We start from the raw sequence: 16,818 nt of genomic DNA, 5'->3' as shown, positions 1-16,818 counted from the left end.
GAAGCTTGTGAGTAGGAGAAAAAGTCTGTAAAAATGGCAATTTTGGTCACATTGAGGCTTTAAAAAGTAGTTATTCAACATGAGGCACAATCCAAATGACATTTTCAATCAATTTTTCTACAGTCCAAAAATTCCATTTTCTGATGAAAAACGAGGACCCGTGACCTGTCGAACTTTCTACAGATGGTCAGAAATGGTAATTTTTTAATGTTTAATTTTTGACTGTAAATGACTATTGCATGTGAATTATCACTTTTAGACTAAAACAAGAGTGTTTAGTGTCATTTTAATGCCTGAAATTGGTCGAAATAGAAGCTTGTGAGTAGGAGAAAAAGTCTGTAAAAATGGCAATTTTGGTCACATTGAGGATTTAAAACGTAGTTATTCAACATGAGGCACAATCCAAATGACATTTTCAATCAATTTTTCTACAGTCCAAAAAATCAATTTTCTGATGAAAAAAGAGGACCCGTGACCTGTCGAACTTTCTCCAGATGGTCAGAAATGGTAATTTATTAATGTTTAATTTTGTGACTGAAAATGACTATTGCATGTGAATTATCACTTTTGGAACTCAAGCAAGAGTGTTTAGAGTCATTTCAATGCCTGAAATTGGTCAAAATAGAAGCTCCTGAGTAGGAGAAAAAGTCTGTAAAAATGGCAATTTTGGTCAAAATGAGGCTTTAACAAGTAGTTATTCAACATGAGGCACAATCCAAATGACATTTTCAATCAATTTTTCTCCAGTCCAAAAAACTCAATTTTCTGATGAAAAACGAGGACCCGTGACCTGTCGAACTTTCTCCAGATGGTCAGAAATGGTAATTTTTTAATGTTTAATTTTTTGACTGTAAATGACTATTGCTTGTGAATTATCACTTTTGGAACTAAAAGAAGAGTGTTTAGAGTCATTTTAATGCCTGAAAATGGTCGAAATAGAAGCTTCTGAGTAGGAGAAAAAGTGTGTAAAAATGGCAATTTTGGTCACATTGAGGCTTTAAAAAGTAGTTATTCAACATGAGGCACAATCCAAATGACATTTTCAATCAATTTTTCTACAGTCCAAAAATAAATTTTCTGTTGAAAAATGAGGACCTGTGACCTGTCGAACTTTCTCCAGATGGTCAGAAATGGTAATTTATTAATGTTTAATTTTGTGAGTGAAAATGACTATTGCATGTGAATTATCACTTTTGGAACTCAAGCAAGAGTGTTTAGAGTCATTTTAATGCCTGAAATTGGTCAAAATAGAAGCTCCTGAGTAGGAGAAAAAGTCTGTAAAAATGGCAATTTAGGTCAAAATGAGGCTTTAACAAGTAGTTATTCAACATGAGGCACAATCCAAATGACATTTTCAATCAATTTTTCTCCAGTCCAAAAAATCCATTTTCTGATGAAAAACGAGGACCCGTGACCTGTCGAACTTTCTCCAGATGGTCAGAAATAGTAATTTTTTAATGTTGAATTTTTTGACTGTAAATGACTATTGCTTGTGAATTATCACTTTTGGAACTAAAAGAAGAGTGTTTAGAGTCATTTTAATGCCTGAAATTGGTCGAAATAGAAGCTTCTGAGTAGGAGAAAAAGTGTGTAAAAATGGCAATTTTGGTCACATTGAGGCTTTAAAAAGTAGTTATTCAACATGAGGCACAATCCAAATGACATTTTCAATCAATTTTTCTACAGTCCAAAAATAAATTTTCTGTTGAAAAATGAGGAGCTGTGACCTGTCGAACTTTCTCCAGATGGTCAGAAATGGTAATTTTTGAATGTTTAATTTTTTGACGGTGAATGACTATTGCATGTGAATTATCACTTTTGGGACTAAAACAAGAGTGTTTAGAGTCATTGTAATGCCTGAAATTGGTCGAAATAGAAGCTTCTGAGTAGGAGAAAAAGTGTGTAAAAATGGCAATTTTGGTCACATTGAGGCTTTAAAAAGTAGTTATTCAACATGAGGCACAATCCAAATGACATTTTCAATCAATTTTTCTACAGTCCAAAAATTCCATTTTCTGATGAAAAACGAGGACCCGTGACCTGTCGAACTTTCTACAGATGGCCAGAAATGGTAATTTTTTAATGTTTAATTTTTTGACTGTAAATGACTATTGCATGTGAATTATCACTTTTAGACTAAAACAAGAGTGTTTAGAGTCATTTCAATGCCTGAAATTGGTCAAAATAGAAGCTCCTGAGTAGGAGAAAAAGTCTGTAAAAATGGCAATTTTGGTCAAAATGAGGCTTTAACAAGTAGTTATTCAACATGAGGCACAATCCAAATGACATTTTCAATCAATTTTTCTCCAGTCCAAAAAACTCAATTTTCTGATGAAAAACGAGGACCCGTGACCTGTCGAACTTTCTCCAGATGGTCAGAAATGGTAATTTTTTAATGTTTAATTTTTTGACTGTAAATGACTATTGCTTGTGAATTATCACTTTTGGAACTAAAAGAAGAGTGTTTAGAGTCATTTTAATGCCTGAAAATGGTCGAAATAGAAGCTTCTGAGTAGGAGAAAAAGTGTGTAAAAATGGCAATTTTGGTCACATTGAGGCTTTAAAAAGTAGTTATTCAACATGAGGCACAATCCAAATGACATTTTCAATCAATTTTTCTACAGTCCAAAAATAAATTTTCTGTTGAAAAATGAGGACCTGTGACCTGTCGAACTTTCTCCAGATGGTCAGGAATGGTAATTTATTAATGTTTAATTTTGTGAGTGAAAATGACTATTGCATGTGAATTATCACTTTTGGAACTCAAGCAAGAGTGTTTAGAGTCATTTTAATGCCTGAAATTGGTCAAAATAGAAGCTCCTGAGTAGGAGAAAAAGTCTGTAAAAATGGCAATTTTGGTCAAAATGAGGCTTTAACAAGTAGTTATTCAACATGAGGCACAATCCAAATGACATTTTCAATCAATTTTTCTCCAGTCCAAAAAATCCATTTTCTGATGAAAAACGAGGACCCGTGACCTGTCGAACTTTCTCCAGATGGTCAGAAATGGTAATTTTTTAATGTTTAATTTTTTGACTGTAAATGACTATTGCTTGTGAATTATCACTTTTGGAACTAAAAGAAGAGTGTTTAGAGTCATTTTAATGCCTGAAATTGGTCGAAATAGAAGCTTCTGAGTAGGAGAAAAAGTGTGTAAAAATGGCAATTTTGGTCACATTGAGGCTTTAAAAAGTAGTTATTCAACATGAGGCACAATCCAAATGACATTTTCAATCAATTTTTCTACAGTCCAAAAATAAATTTTCTGTTGAAAAATGAGGACCTGTGACCTGTCGAACTTTCTCCAGATAGTCAGAAATGGTAATTTTTGAATATTTAATTTTTTGACTGTGAATGACTATTGCATGTGAATTATCACTTTTGGGACTAAAACAAGAGTGTTTAGAGTCATTGTAATGCCTGAAATTGGTCGAAATAGAAGCTTCTGAGTAGGAGAAAAAGTGTGTAAAAATGGCAATTTTGGTCACATTGAGGCTTTAAAAAGTAGTTATTCAACATGAGGCACAATCCAAATGACATTTTCAATCAATTTTTCTACAGTCCAAAAATTCCATTTTCTGATGAAAAACGAGGACCCGTGACCTGTCGAACTTTCTACAGATGGTCAGAAATGGTAATTTTTTAATGTTTAATTTTTTGACTGTAAATGACTATTGCATGTGAATTATCACTTTTAGACTAAAACAAGAGTGTTTAGTGTCATTTTAATGCCTGAAATTGGTCGAAATAGAAGCTTCTGAGTAGGAGAAAAAGTCTGTAAAAATTGAAATTTTGGTCACATTGAGGATTTAAAACGTAGTTATTCAACATGAGGCACAATCCAAATGACATTTTCAATCAAATTTTCTACAGTCCAAAAAATCAATTTTCTGATGAAAAAAGAGGACCCGTGACCTGTCGAACTTTCTCTAGATGGTCAGAAATGGTAATTTATTAATGTTTAATTTTGTGACTGAAAATGACTATTGCATGTGAATTATCACTTTTGGAACTAAAATAAGTGTGTTTAGAGTCATTTTAATGCCTGAAAATAGTCGAAATAGAAGCTCCTGAGTAGGAGAAAAAGTCTGTAAAAATGGCAATTTTGGTCACAATGAGGCTTTAAAAAGTAGTTATTCAACATGAGGCACAATCCAAATGACATTTTCAATCAATTTTTCTACAGTCCAAAAATCTATTTTCTGATGAAAAATGAGGACCCGTGACCTGTCGAACTTTCTCCAGATGGTCAGAAATGGTAATTTTTGAATGTTTAATTTTTTGACTGTGAATGACTATTGCATGTGAATTATCATTTTTGGAACTGGAACAAGAGTGTTTAGTGTCATTTTAATGCCTGAAATTGGTCGAAATAGAAGCTTGTGAGTAGGAGAAAAAGTCTGTAAAAATGGCAATTTTGGTCACATTGAGGCTTTAAAAAGTAGTTATTCAACATGAGGCACAATCCAAATGACATTTTCAATCAATTTTTCTACAGTTCAAAAATTCCATTTTCTGATGAAAAACGAGGACCCGTGATCTGTCGAACTTTCTACAGATGGTCAGAAATGGTAATTTTTTAATGTTTAATTTTTTGACTGTAAATGACTATTGCATGTGAATTATCACTTTTAGACTAAAACAAGAGTGTTTAGTGTCATTTTAATGCCTGAAATTGGGCGAAATAGAAGCTTGTGAGTAGGAGAAAAAGTCTGTAAAAATGGCAATTTTGGTCACATTGAGGATTTAAAAAGTAGGTATTCAACATGAGGCACAATCCACATGACATTTTCAATAAATTTTTCTACAGTCCAAAAAATCCATTTTCTGATGAAAAACGAGGACCCGTGACCTGTCGAACTTTTTCCAGATGGTCAGAAATGGTAATTTTTTAATGTTTAATTTTTTGACTGTAAATGACTATTGCATGTGAATTATCACTTTTGGAACTAAAATAAGTGTGTTTAGAGTGATTTTAATGCCTGAAATTGTTCGAAATAGAAGCTTCTGAGTAGGAGAAAAAGTCTGTAAAAATTGTAATTTTGGTCACATTGAGGCTTTAAAAAGTAGTTATTCAACATGAGGCACAATCCAAATGACATTTTCAATCAATTTTTCTACAGTCCAAAAATCTATTTTCTGATGAAAAATGAGGACCCGTGACTTGTCGAACTTTCTCCAGATGGTCAGAAATGGTAATTTTTGAATGTTTAATTTTTTGACTGTGAATGACTATTGCATGTGAATTATCATTTTTGGAACTAAAACAAGAGTGTTTAGAGTCATTGTAATGCCTGAAATTGGTCGAAATAGAAGCTTCTGAGTAGGAGAAAAAGTCTGTAAAAATGGCAATTTTGGTCACAATGAGGCTTTAAAAAGTAGTTATTCAACATGAGGCACAATCCATATGACATTTTCCATGAATTTTTCTACAGTCCAAAAAATCAATTTTCTGATGAAAAACGAGGACCCGTGACCTGTCGAACTTTCTCCAGATGGTCAGAAATGGTAATTTTTTAATGTTTAATTTTTTGACTGTAAATGACTATTGCATTTGAATTATCACTTTTGGAACTAAAACAAGAGTGTTTGGTGTCATTTTAATGCCTGAAATTGGTCGAAATAGAAGCTTGTGAGTAGGAGAAAATGTCTGTAAAAATGGCAATTTTGGTCACATTGAGGCTTTAAAAAGTAGTTATTCAACATGAGGCACAATCCAAATGACATTTTCAATCAATTTTTCTACAGTCCAAAAATCTATTTTCTGATGAAAAATGAGGACCCGTGACCTGTCGAACTTTCTACAGATGGTCAGAAATGGTAATTTTTTAATGTTTAATTTTTTGACTGTAAATGACTATTGCATGTGAATTATCACTTTTGGAACTAAAACAAGAGTGTTTAGAGTCATTGTAATGCCTGAAATTGGTCGAAATAGAAGCTTCTGAGTAGGAGAAAAAGTCTGTAAAAATGGCAATTTTGGTCACAATGAGGCTTTAAAAAGTAGTTATTCAACATGAGGCACAATCCATATGACATTTTCCATGAATTTTTCTACAGTCCAAAAAATCAATTTTCTGATGAAAAACGAGGACCCGTGACCTGTCGAACTTTCTCCAGATGGTCAGAAATGGTAATTTTTTAATGTTTAATTTTTTGACTGTAAATGACTATTGCATTTGAATTATCAATTTTGGAACTAAAAGAAGAGTGTTTAGAGTCATTTTAATGCCTGAAAATGGTCGAAATAGAAGCTTCTGAGTAGGAGAAAAAGTGTGTAAAAATGGCAATTTTGGTCACATTGAGGCTTTAAAAAGTAGTTATTCAACATGAGGCACAATCCAAATGACATTTTCAATCAATTTTTCTACAGTCCAAAAATCTATTTTCTGATGAAAAATGAGGACCCGTGACCTGTCGAACTTTCTCCAGATGGTCAGAAATGGTAATTTTTGAATGGTTAATTTTTTGACTGTGAATGACTATTGCATGTGAATTATCATTTTTGGAACTAAAACAAGAGTGTTTAGAGTCATTGTATTGCCTGAAAATGGTCGAAATAGAAGCTTCTGAGTAGGAGAAAAAGTCTGTAAAAATGGCAATTTTGGTCACAATGAGGCTTTAAAAAGTAGTTATTCAACATGAGGCACAATCCAAATGACATTTTCAATCAATTTTTCTACAGTTCAAAAAATCAATTTTCTGATGAAAAACGAGGACCCGTGGCCTGTCGAACTTTCTCCAGATGGTCAGAAATGGTAATTTTTTAATGTTTAATTTTTTGACTGTAAATGACTATTGCATGTGAATTATCACTTTTGGAACTAAAACAAGAGTGTTTAGTGTCATTTTAATGCCTGAAATTGGTCGAAATAGAAGCTTGTGAGTAGGAGAAAAAGTCTGTAAAAATGGCAATTTTGGTCACATTGAGGCTTTAAAAAGTAGTTATTCAACATGAGGCACAATCCAAATGACATTTTCAATCAATTTTTCTACAGTCCAAAAATCTATTTTCTGATGAAAAACGAGGACCCGTGACCTGTCGAACTTTCTCCAGATGGTCAGAAATGGTAATTTTTTAATGTTTAATTTTTTGACTGTAAATGACTATTGCTTGTGAATTATCACTTTTGGAACTAAAAGAAGAGTGTTTAGAGTCATTTTAATGCCTGAAAATGGTCGAAATAGAAGCTTCTGAGTAGGAGAAAAAGTGTGTAAAAATGGCAATTTTGGTCACATTGAGGCTTTAAAAAGTAGTTATTCAACATGAGGCACAATCCAAATGACATTTTCAATCAATTTTTCTACAGTCCAAAAATAAATTTTCTGTTGAAAAATGAGGACCTGTGACCTGTCGAACTTTCTCCAGATGGTCAGAAATGGTAATTTATTAATGTTTAATTTTGTGAGTGAAAATGACTATTGCATGTGAATTATCACTTTTGGAACTCAAGCAAGAGTGTTTAGAGTCATTTTAATGCCTGAAATTGGTCAAAATAGAAGCTCCTGAGTAGGAGAAAAAGTCTGTAAAAATGGCAATTTAGGTCAAAATGAGGCTTTAACAAGTAGTTATTCAACATGAGGCACAATCCAAATGACATTTTCAATCAATTTTTCTCCAGTCCAAAAAATCCATTTTCTGATGAAAAACGAGGACCCGTGACCTGTCGAACTTTCTCCAGATGGTCAGAAATAGTAATTTTTTAATGTTGAATTTTTTGACTGTAAATGACTATTGCTTGTGAATTATCACTTTTGGAACTAAAAGAAGAGTGTTTAGAGTCATTTTAATGCCTGAAATTGGTCGAAATAGAAGCTTCTGAGTAGGAGAAAAAGTGTGTAAAAATGGCAATTTTGGTCACATTGAGGCTTTAAAAAGTAGTTATTCAACATGAGGCACAATCCAAATGACATTTTCAATCAATTTTTCTACAGTCCAAAAATAAATTTTCTGTTGAAAAATGAGGAGCTGTGACCTGTCGAACTTTCTCCAGATGGTCAGAAATGGTAATTTTTGAATGTTTAATTTTTTGACGGTGAATGACTATTGCATGTGAATTATCACTTTTGGGACTAAAACAAGAGTGTTTAGAGTCATTGTAATGCCTGAAATTGGTCGAAATAGAAGCTTCTGAGTAGGAGAAAAAGTGTGTAAAAATGGCAATTTTGGTCACATTGAGGCTTTAAAAAGTAGTTATTCAACATGAGGCACAATCCAAATGACATTTTCAATCAATTTTTCTACAGTCCAAAAATTCCATTTTCTGATGAAAAACGAGGACCCGTGACCTGTCGAACTTTCTACAGATGGCCAGAAATGGTAATTTTTTAATGTTTAATTTTTTGACTGTAAATGACTATTGCATGTGAATTATCACTTTTAGACTAAAACAAGAGTGTTTAGAGTCATTTCAATGCCTGAAATTGGTCAAAATAGAAGCTCCTGAGTAGGAGAAAAAGTCTGTAAAAATGGCAATTTTGGTCAAAATGAGGCTTTAACAAGTAGTTATTCAACATGAGGCACAATCCAAATGACATTTTCAATCAATTTTTCTCCAGTCCAAAAAACTCAATTTTCTGATGAAAAACGAGGACCCGTGACCTGTCGAACTTTCTCCAGATGGTCAGAAATGGTAATTTTTTAATGTTTAATTTTTTGACTGTAAATGACTATTGCTTGTGAATTATCACTTTTGGAACTAAAAGAAGAGTGTTTAGAGTCATTTTAATGCCTGAAAATGGTCGAAATAGAAGCTTCTGAGTAGGAGAAAAAGTGTGTAAAAATGGCAATTTTGGTCACATTGAGGCTTTAAAAAGTAGTTATTCAACATGAGGCACAATCCAAATGACATTTTCAATCAATTTTTCTACAGTCCAAAAATAAATTTTCTGTTGAAAAATGAGGACCTGTGACCTGTCGAACTTTCTCCAGATGGTCAGGAATGGTAATTTATTAATGTTTAATTTTGTGAGTGAAAATGACTATTGCATGTGAATTATCACTTTTGGAACTCAAGCAAGAGTGTTTAGAGTCATTTTAATGCCTGAAATTGGTCAAAATAGAAGCTCCTGAGTAGGAGAAAAAGTCTGTAAAAATGGCAATTTTGGTCAAAATGAGGCTTTAACAAGTAGTTATTCAACATGAGGCACAATCCAAATGACATTTTCAATCAATTTTTCTCCAGTCCAAAAAATCCATTTTCTGATGAAAAACGAGGACCCGTGACCTGTCGAACTTTCTCCAGATGGTCAGAAATGGTAATTTTTTAATGTTTAATTTTTTGACTGTAAATGACTATTGCTTGTGAATTATCACTTTTGGAACTAAAAGAAGAGTGTTTAGAGTCATTTTAATGCCTGAAATTGGTCGAAATAGAAGCTTCTGAGTAGGAGAAAAAGTGTGTAAAAATGGCAATTTTGGTCACATTGAGGCTTTAAAAAGTAGTTATTCAACATGAGGCACAATCCAAATGACATTTTCAATCAATTTTTCTACAGTCCAAAAATAAATTTTCTGTTGAAAAATGAGGACCTGTGACCTGTCGAACTTTCTCCAGATAGTCAGAAATGGTAATTTTTGAATATTTAATTTTTTGACTGTGAATGACTATTGCATGTGAATTATCACTTTTGGGACTAAAACAAGAGTGTTTAGAGTCATTGTAATGCCTGAAATTGGTCGAAATAGAAGCTTCTGAGTAGGAGAAAAAGTGTGTAAAAATGGCAATTTTGGTCACATTGAGGCTTTAAAAAGTAGTTATTCAACATGAGGCACAATCCAAATGACATTTTCAATCAATTTTTCTACAGTCCAAAAATTCCATTTTCTGATGAAAAACGAGGACCCGTGACCTGTCGAACTTTCTACAGATGGTCAGAAATGGTAATTTTTTAATGTTTAATTTTTTGACTGTAAATGACTATTGCATGTGAATTATCACTTTTAGACTAAAACAAGAGTGTTTAGTGTCATTTTAATGCCTGAAATTGGTCGAAATAGAAGCTTCTGAGTAGGAGAAAAAGTCTGTAAAAATTGAAATTTTGGTCACATTGAGGATTTAAAACGTAGTTATTCAACATGAGGCACAATCCAAATGACATTTTCAATCAAATTTTCTACAGTCCAAAAAATCAATTTTCTGATGAAAAAAGAGGACCCGTGACCTGTCGAACTTTCTCTAGATGGTCAGAAATGGTAATTTATTAATGTTTAATTTTGTGACTGAAAATGACTATTGCATGTGAATTATCACTTTTGGAACTAAAATAAGTGTGTTTAGAGTCATTTTAATGCCTGAAAATAGTCGAAATAGAAGCTCCTGAGTAGGAGAAAAAGTCTGTAAAAATGGCAATTTTGGTCACAATGAGGCTTTAAAAAGTAGTTATTCAACATGAGGCACAATCCAAATGACATTTTCAATCAATTTTTCTACAGTCCAAAAATCTATTTTCTGATGAAAAATGAGGACCCGTGACCTGTCGAACTTTCTCCAGATGGTCAGAAATGGTAATTTTTGAATGTTTAATTTTTTGACTGTGAATGACTATTGCATGTGAATTATCATTTTTGGAACTGGAACAAGAGTGTTTAGTGTCATTTTAATGCCTGAAATTGGTCGAAATAGAAGCTTGTGAGTAGGAGAAAAAGTCTGTAAAAATGGCAATTTTGGTCACATTGAGGCTTTAAAAAGTAGTTATTCAACATGAGGCACAATCCAAATGACATTTTCAATCAATTTTTCTACAGTCCAAAAATTCCATTTTCTGATGAAAAACGAGGACCCGTGATCTGTCGAACTTTCTACAGATGGTCAGAAATGGTAATTTTTTAATGTTTAATTTTTTGACTGTAAATGACTATTGCATGTGAATTATCACTTTTAGACTAAAACAAGAGTGTTTAGTGTCATTTTAATGCCTGAAATTGGGCGAAATAGAAGCTTGTGAGTAGGAGAAAAAGTCTGTAAAAATGGCAATTTTGGTCACATTGAGGATTTAAAAAGTAGGTATTCAACATGAGGCACAATCCACATGACATTTTCAATAAATTTTTCTACAGTCCAAAAAATCCATTTTCTGATGAAAAACGAGGACCCGTGACCTGTCGAACTTTTTCCAGATGGTCAGAAATGGTAATTTTTTAATGTTTAATTTTTTGACTGTAAATGACTATTGCATGTGAATTATCACTTTTGGAACTAAAATAAGTGTGTTTAGAGTGATTTTAATGCCTGAAATTGTTCGAAATAGAAGCTTCTGAGTAGGAGAAAAAGTCTGTAAAAATTGTAATTTTGGTCACATTGAGGCTTTAAAAAGTAGTTATTCAACATGAGGCACAATCCAAATGACATTTTCAATCAATTTTTCTACAGTCCAAAAATCTATTTTCTGATGAAAAATGAGGACCCGTGACTTGTCGAACTTTCTCCAGATGGTCAGAAATGGTAATTTTTGAATGTTTAATTTTTTGACTGTGAATGACTATTGCATGTGAATTATCATTTTTGGAACTAAAACAAGAGTGTTTAGAGTCATTGTAATGCCTGAAATTGGTCGAAATAGAAGCTTCTGAGTAGGAGAAAAAGTCTGTAAAAATGGCAATTTTGGTCACAATGAGGCTTTAAAAAGTAGTTATTCAACATGAGGCACAATCCATATGACATTTTCCATGAATTTTTCTACAGTCCAAAAAATCAATTTTCTGATGAAAAACGAGGACCCGTGACCTGTCGAACTTTCTCCAGATGGTCAGAAATGGTAATTTTTTAATGTTTAATTTTTTGACTGTAAATGACTATTGCATTTGAATTATCACTTTTGGAACTAAAACAAGAGTGTTTGGTGTCATTTTAATGCCTGAAATTGGTCGAAATAGAAGCTTGTGAGTAGGAGAAAATGTCTGTAAAAATGGCAATTTTGGTCACATTGAGGCTTTAAAAAGTAGTTATTCAACATGAGGCACAATCCAAATGACATTTTCAATCAATTTTTCTACAGTCCAAAAATCTATTTTCTGATGAAAAATGAGGACCCGTGACCTGTCGAACTTTCTACAGATGGTCAGAAATGGTAATTTTTTAATGTTTAATTTTTTGACTGTAAATGACTATTGCATGTGAATTATCACTTTTGGAACTAAAACAAGAGTGTTTACAGTCATTGTAATGCCTGAAATTGGTCGAAATAGAAGCTTCTGAGTAGGAGAAAAAGTCTGTAAAAATGGCAATTTTGGTCACAATGAGGCTTTAAAAAGTAGTTATTCAACATGAGGCACAATCCATATGACATTTTCCATGAATTTTTCTACAGTCCAAAAAATCAATTTTCTGATGAAAAACGAGGACCCGTGACCTGTCGAACTTTCTCCAGATGGTCAGAAATGGTAATTTTTTAATGTTTAATTTTTTGACTGTAAATGACTATTGCATTTGAATTATCAATTTTGGAACTAAAAGAAGAGTGTTTAGAGTCATTTTAATGCCTGAAAATGGTCGAAATAGAAGCTTCTGAGTAGGAGAAAAAGTGTGTAAAAATGGCAATTTTGGTCACATTGAGGCTTTAAAAAGTAGTTATTCAACATGAGGCACAATCCAAATGACATTTTCAATCAATTTTTCTACAGTCCAAAAATCTATTTTCTGATGAAAAATGAGGACCCGTGACCTGTCGAACTTTCTCCAGATGGTCAGAAATGGTAATTTTTGAATGGTTAATTTTTTGACTGTGAATGACTATTGCATGTGAATTATCATTTTTGGAACTAAAACAAGAGTGTTTAGAGTCATTGTATTGCCTGAAAATGGTCGAAATAGAAGCTTCTGAGTAGGAGAAAAAGTCTGTAAAAATGGCAATTTTGGTCACAATGAGGCTTTAAAAAGTAGTTATTCAACATGAGGCACAATCCAAATGACATTTTCAATCAATTTTTCTACAGTTCAAAAAATCAATTTTCTGATGAAAAACGAGGACCCGTGGCCTGTCGAACTTTCTCCAGATGGTCAGAAATGGTAATTTTTTAATGTTTAATTTTTTGACTGTAAATGACTATTGCATGTGAATTATCACTTTTGGAACTAAAACAAGAGTGTTTAGTGTCATTTTAATGCCTGAAATTGGTCGAAATAGAAGCTTGTGAGTAGGAGAAAAAGTCTGTAAAAATGGCAATTTTGGTCACATTGAGGCTTTAAAAAGTAGTTATTCAACATGAGGCACAATCCAAATGACATTTTCAATCAATTTTTCTACAGTCCAAAAATCTATTTTCTGATGAAAAATGAGGACCCGTGACCTGTCGAACTTTCTCCAGATGGTCAGAAATGGTAATTTTTTAATGTTTAATTTTTTGACTGTGAATGACTATTGCATGTGAATTATCATTTTTGGAACTAAAACAAGAGTGTTTAGAGTCATTGTAATGCCTGAAAATGGTCGAAATAGAAGCTTCTGAGTAGGAGAAAAAGTCTGTAAAAATGGCAATTTTGGTCACATTGAGGCTTTAAAAAGTAGTTATTCAACATGAGGCACAATCCAAATGACATTTTCAATGAATTTTTCTACAGTCCAAAAAATCAATTTTCTGATGAAAAAAGAGGACCCGTGACCTGTCGAACTTTCTCCAGATGGTCAGAAATGGTAATTTATTAATGTTTAATTTTGTGACTGAAAATGACTATTGCATGTGAATTATCACTTTTGGAACTCAAGCAAGAGTGTTTAGAGTCATTTGAATGCCTGAAATAGGTCGAAATAGAAGCTCCTGAATAGGAGAAAAAGTCTGTAAAAATGGCAATTTTGGTCACAATGAGGCTTTAAAAAGTAGTTATTCAACATGAGGCACAATCCAAATGATATTTTCAATCAATTTTTCTACAGTCCAAAAATCTATTTTCTGATGAAAAATGAGGACCCGTGACCTGTCGAACTTTCTCCAGATGGTCAGAAATGGTAATTTTTGAATGTTCAATTTTTTGAATGTGAATGACTATTGCATGTGAATTATCATTTTTGGAACTAAAACAAGAGTGTTTAGAGTCATTGTAATGCCTGAAATTGGTCGAAATAGAAGCTTCTGAGTAGGAGAAAAAGTCTGTAAAAATGGCAATTTTGGTCACAATGAGGCTTTAAAAAGTAGTTATTCAACATGAGGCACAATCCAAATGACATTTTCAATGAATTTTTCTACAGTCCAAAAAATCAATTTTCTGATGAAAAACGAGGACCCGTGACCTGTCGAACTTTCTCCAGATAGTCAGAAATGGTAATTTTTTAATGTTTAATTTTTTGACTGTAAATGACTATTGCATGTGAATTATCACTTTTGGAACTAAAACAAGAGTGTTTAGTGTCATTTTAATGCCTGAAATTGGTCGAAATAGAAGCTTGTGAGTAGGAGAAAAAGTCTGTAAAAATGGCAATTTTGGTCACATTGAGGCTTTAAAAAGTAGTTATTCAACATGAGGCACAATCCAAATGACATTTTCAATCAATTTTTCTACAGTCCAAAAATTCCATTTTCTGATGAAAAACGAGGACCCGTGACCTGTCGAACTTTCTACAGATGGTCAGAAATGGTAATTTTTTAATTTTTAATTTTTTGACTGTAAATGACTATTGCATGTGAATTATCACTTTTGGAACTAAAACAAGAGTGTTTACAGTCATTGTAATGCCTGAAATTGGTCGAAATAGAAGCTTCTGAGTAGGAGAAAAAGTCTGTAAAAATGGCAATTTTGGTCACAATGAGGCTTTAAAAAGTAGTTATTCAACATGAGGCACAATCCATATGACATTTTCCATGAATTTTTCTACAGTCCAAAAAATCAATTTTCTGATGAAAAACGAGGACCCGTGACCTGTCGAACTTTCTCCAGATGGTCAGAAATGGTAATTTTTTAATGTTTAATTTTTTGACTGTAAATGACTATTGCATTTGAATTATCAATTTTGGAACTAAAAGAAGAGTGTTTAGAGTCATTTTAATGCCTGAAAATGGTCGAAATAGAAGCTTCTGAGTAGGAGAAAAAGTGTGTAAAAATGGCAATTTTGGTCACATTGAGGCTTTAAAAAGTAGTTATTCAACATGAGGCACAATCCAAATGACATTTTCAATCAATTTTTCTACAGTCCAAAAATCTATTTTCTGATGAAAAATGAGGACCCGTGACCTGTCGAACTTTCTCCAGATGGTCAGAAATGGTAATTTTTGAATGGTTAATTTTTTGACTGTGAATGACTATTGCATGTGAATTATCATTTTTGGAACTAAAACAAGAGTGTTTAGAGTCATTGTATTGCCTGAAAATGGTCGAAATAGAAGCTTCTGAGTAGGAGAAAAAGTCTGTAAAAATGGCAATTTTGGTCACAATGAGGCTTTAAAAAGTAGTTATTCAACATGAGGCACAATCCAAATGACATTTTCAATCAATTTTTCTACAGTTCAAAAAATCAATTTTCTGATGAAAAACGAGGACCCGTGGCCTGTCGAACTTTCTCCAGATGGTCAGAAATGGTAATTTTTTAATGTTTAATTTTTTGACTGTAAATGACTATTGCATGTGAATTATCACTTTTGGAACTAAAACAAGAGTGTTTAGTGTCATTTTAATGCCTGAAATTGGTCGAAATAGAAGCTTGTGAGTAGGAGAAAAAGTCTGTAAAAATGGCAATTTTGGTCACATTGAGGCTTTAAAAAGTAGTTATTCAACATGAGGCACAATCCAAATGACATTTTCAATCAATTTTTCTACAGTCCAAAAATCTATTTTCTGATGAAAAATGAGGACCCGTGACCTGTCGAACTTTCTCCAGATGGTCAGAAATGGTAATTTTTTAATGTTTAATTTTTTGACTGTGAATGACTATTGCATGTGAATTATCATTTTTGGAACTAAAACAAGAGTGTTTAGAGTCATTGTAATGCCTGAAAATGGTCGAAATAGAAGCTTCTGAGTAGGAGAAAAAGTCTGTAAAAATGGCAATTTTGGTCACATTGAGGCTTTAAAAAGTAGTTATTCAACATGAGGCACAATCCAAATGACATTTTCAATGAATTTTTCTACAGTCCAAAAAATCAATTTTCTGATGAAAAAAGAGGACCCGTGACCTGTCGAACTTTCTCCAGATGGTCAGAAATGGTAATTTATTAATGTTTAATTTTGTGACTGAAAATGACTATTGCATGTGAATTATCACTTTTGGAACTCAAGCAAGAGTGTTTAGAGTCATTTGAATGCCTGAAATAGGTCGAAATAGAAGCTCCTGAATAGGAGAAAAAGTCTGTAAAAATGGCAATTTTGGTCACAATGAGGCTTTAAAAAGTAGTTATTCAACATGAGGCACAATCCAAATGATATTTTCAATCAATTTTTCTACAGTCCAAAAATCTATTTTCTGATGAAAAATGAGGACCCGTGACCTGTCGAACTTTCTCCAGATGGTCAGAAATGGTAATTTTTGAATGTTCAATTTTTTGAATGTGAATGACTATTGCATGTGAATTATCATTTTTGGAACTAAAACAAGAGTGTTTAGAGTCATTGTAATGCCTGAAATTGGTCGAAATAGAAGCTTCTGAGTAGGAGAAAAAGTCTGTAAAAATGGCAATTTTGGTCACAATGAGGCTTTAAAAAGTAGTTATTCAACATGAGGCACAATCCAAATGACATTTTCAATGAATTTTTCTACAGTCCAAAAAATCAATTTTCTGATGAAAAACGAGGACCCGTGACCTGTCGAACTTTCTCCAGATAGTCAGAAATGGTAATTTTTTAATGTTTAATTTTTTGACTGTAAATGACTATTGCATGTGAATTATCACTT

This window comes from Triturus cristatus, chromosome 4_1 (assembly GCF_964204655.1).
Source record: "Triturus cristatus chromosome 4_1, aTriCri1.1, whole genome shotgun sequence".
In the NCBI taxonomy this organism is placed as follows: domain Eukaryota; kingdom Metazoa; phylum Chordata; class Amphibia; order Caudata; family Salamandridae; genus Triturus; species Triturus cristatus.
This window is presented reverse-complemented; position numbering follows the sequence as displayed.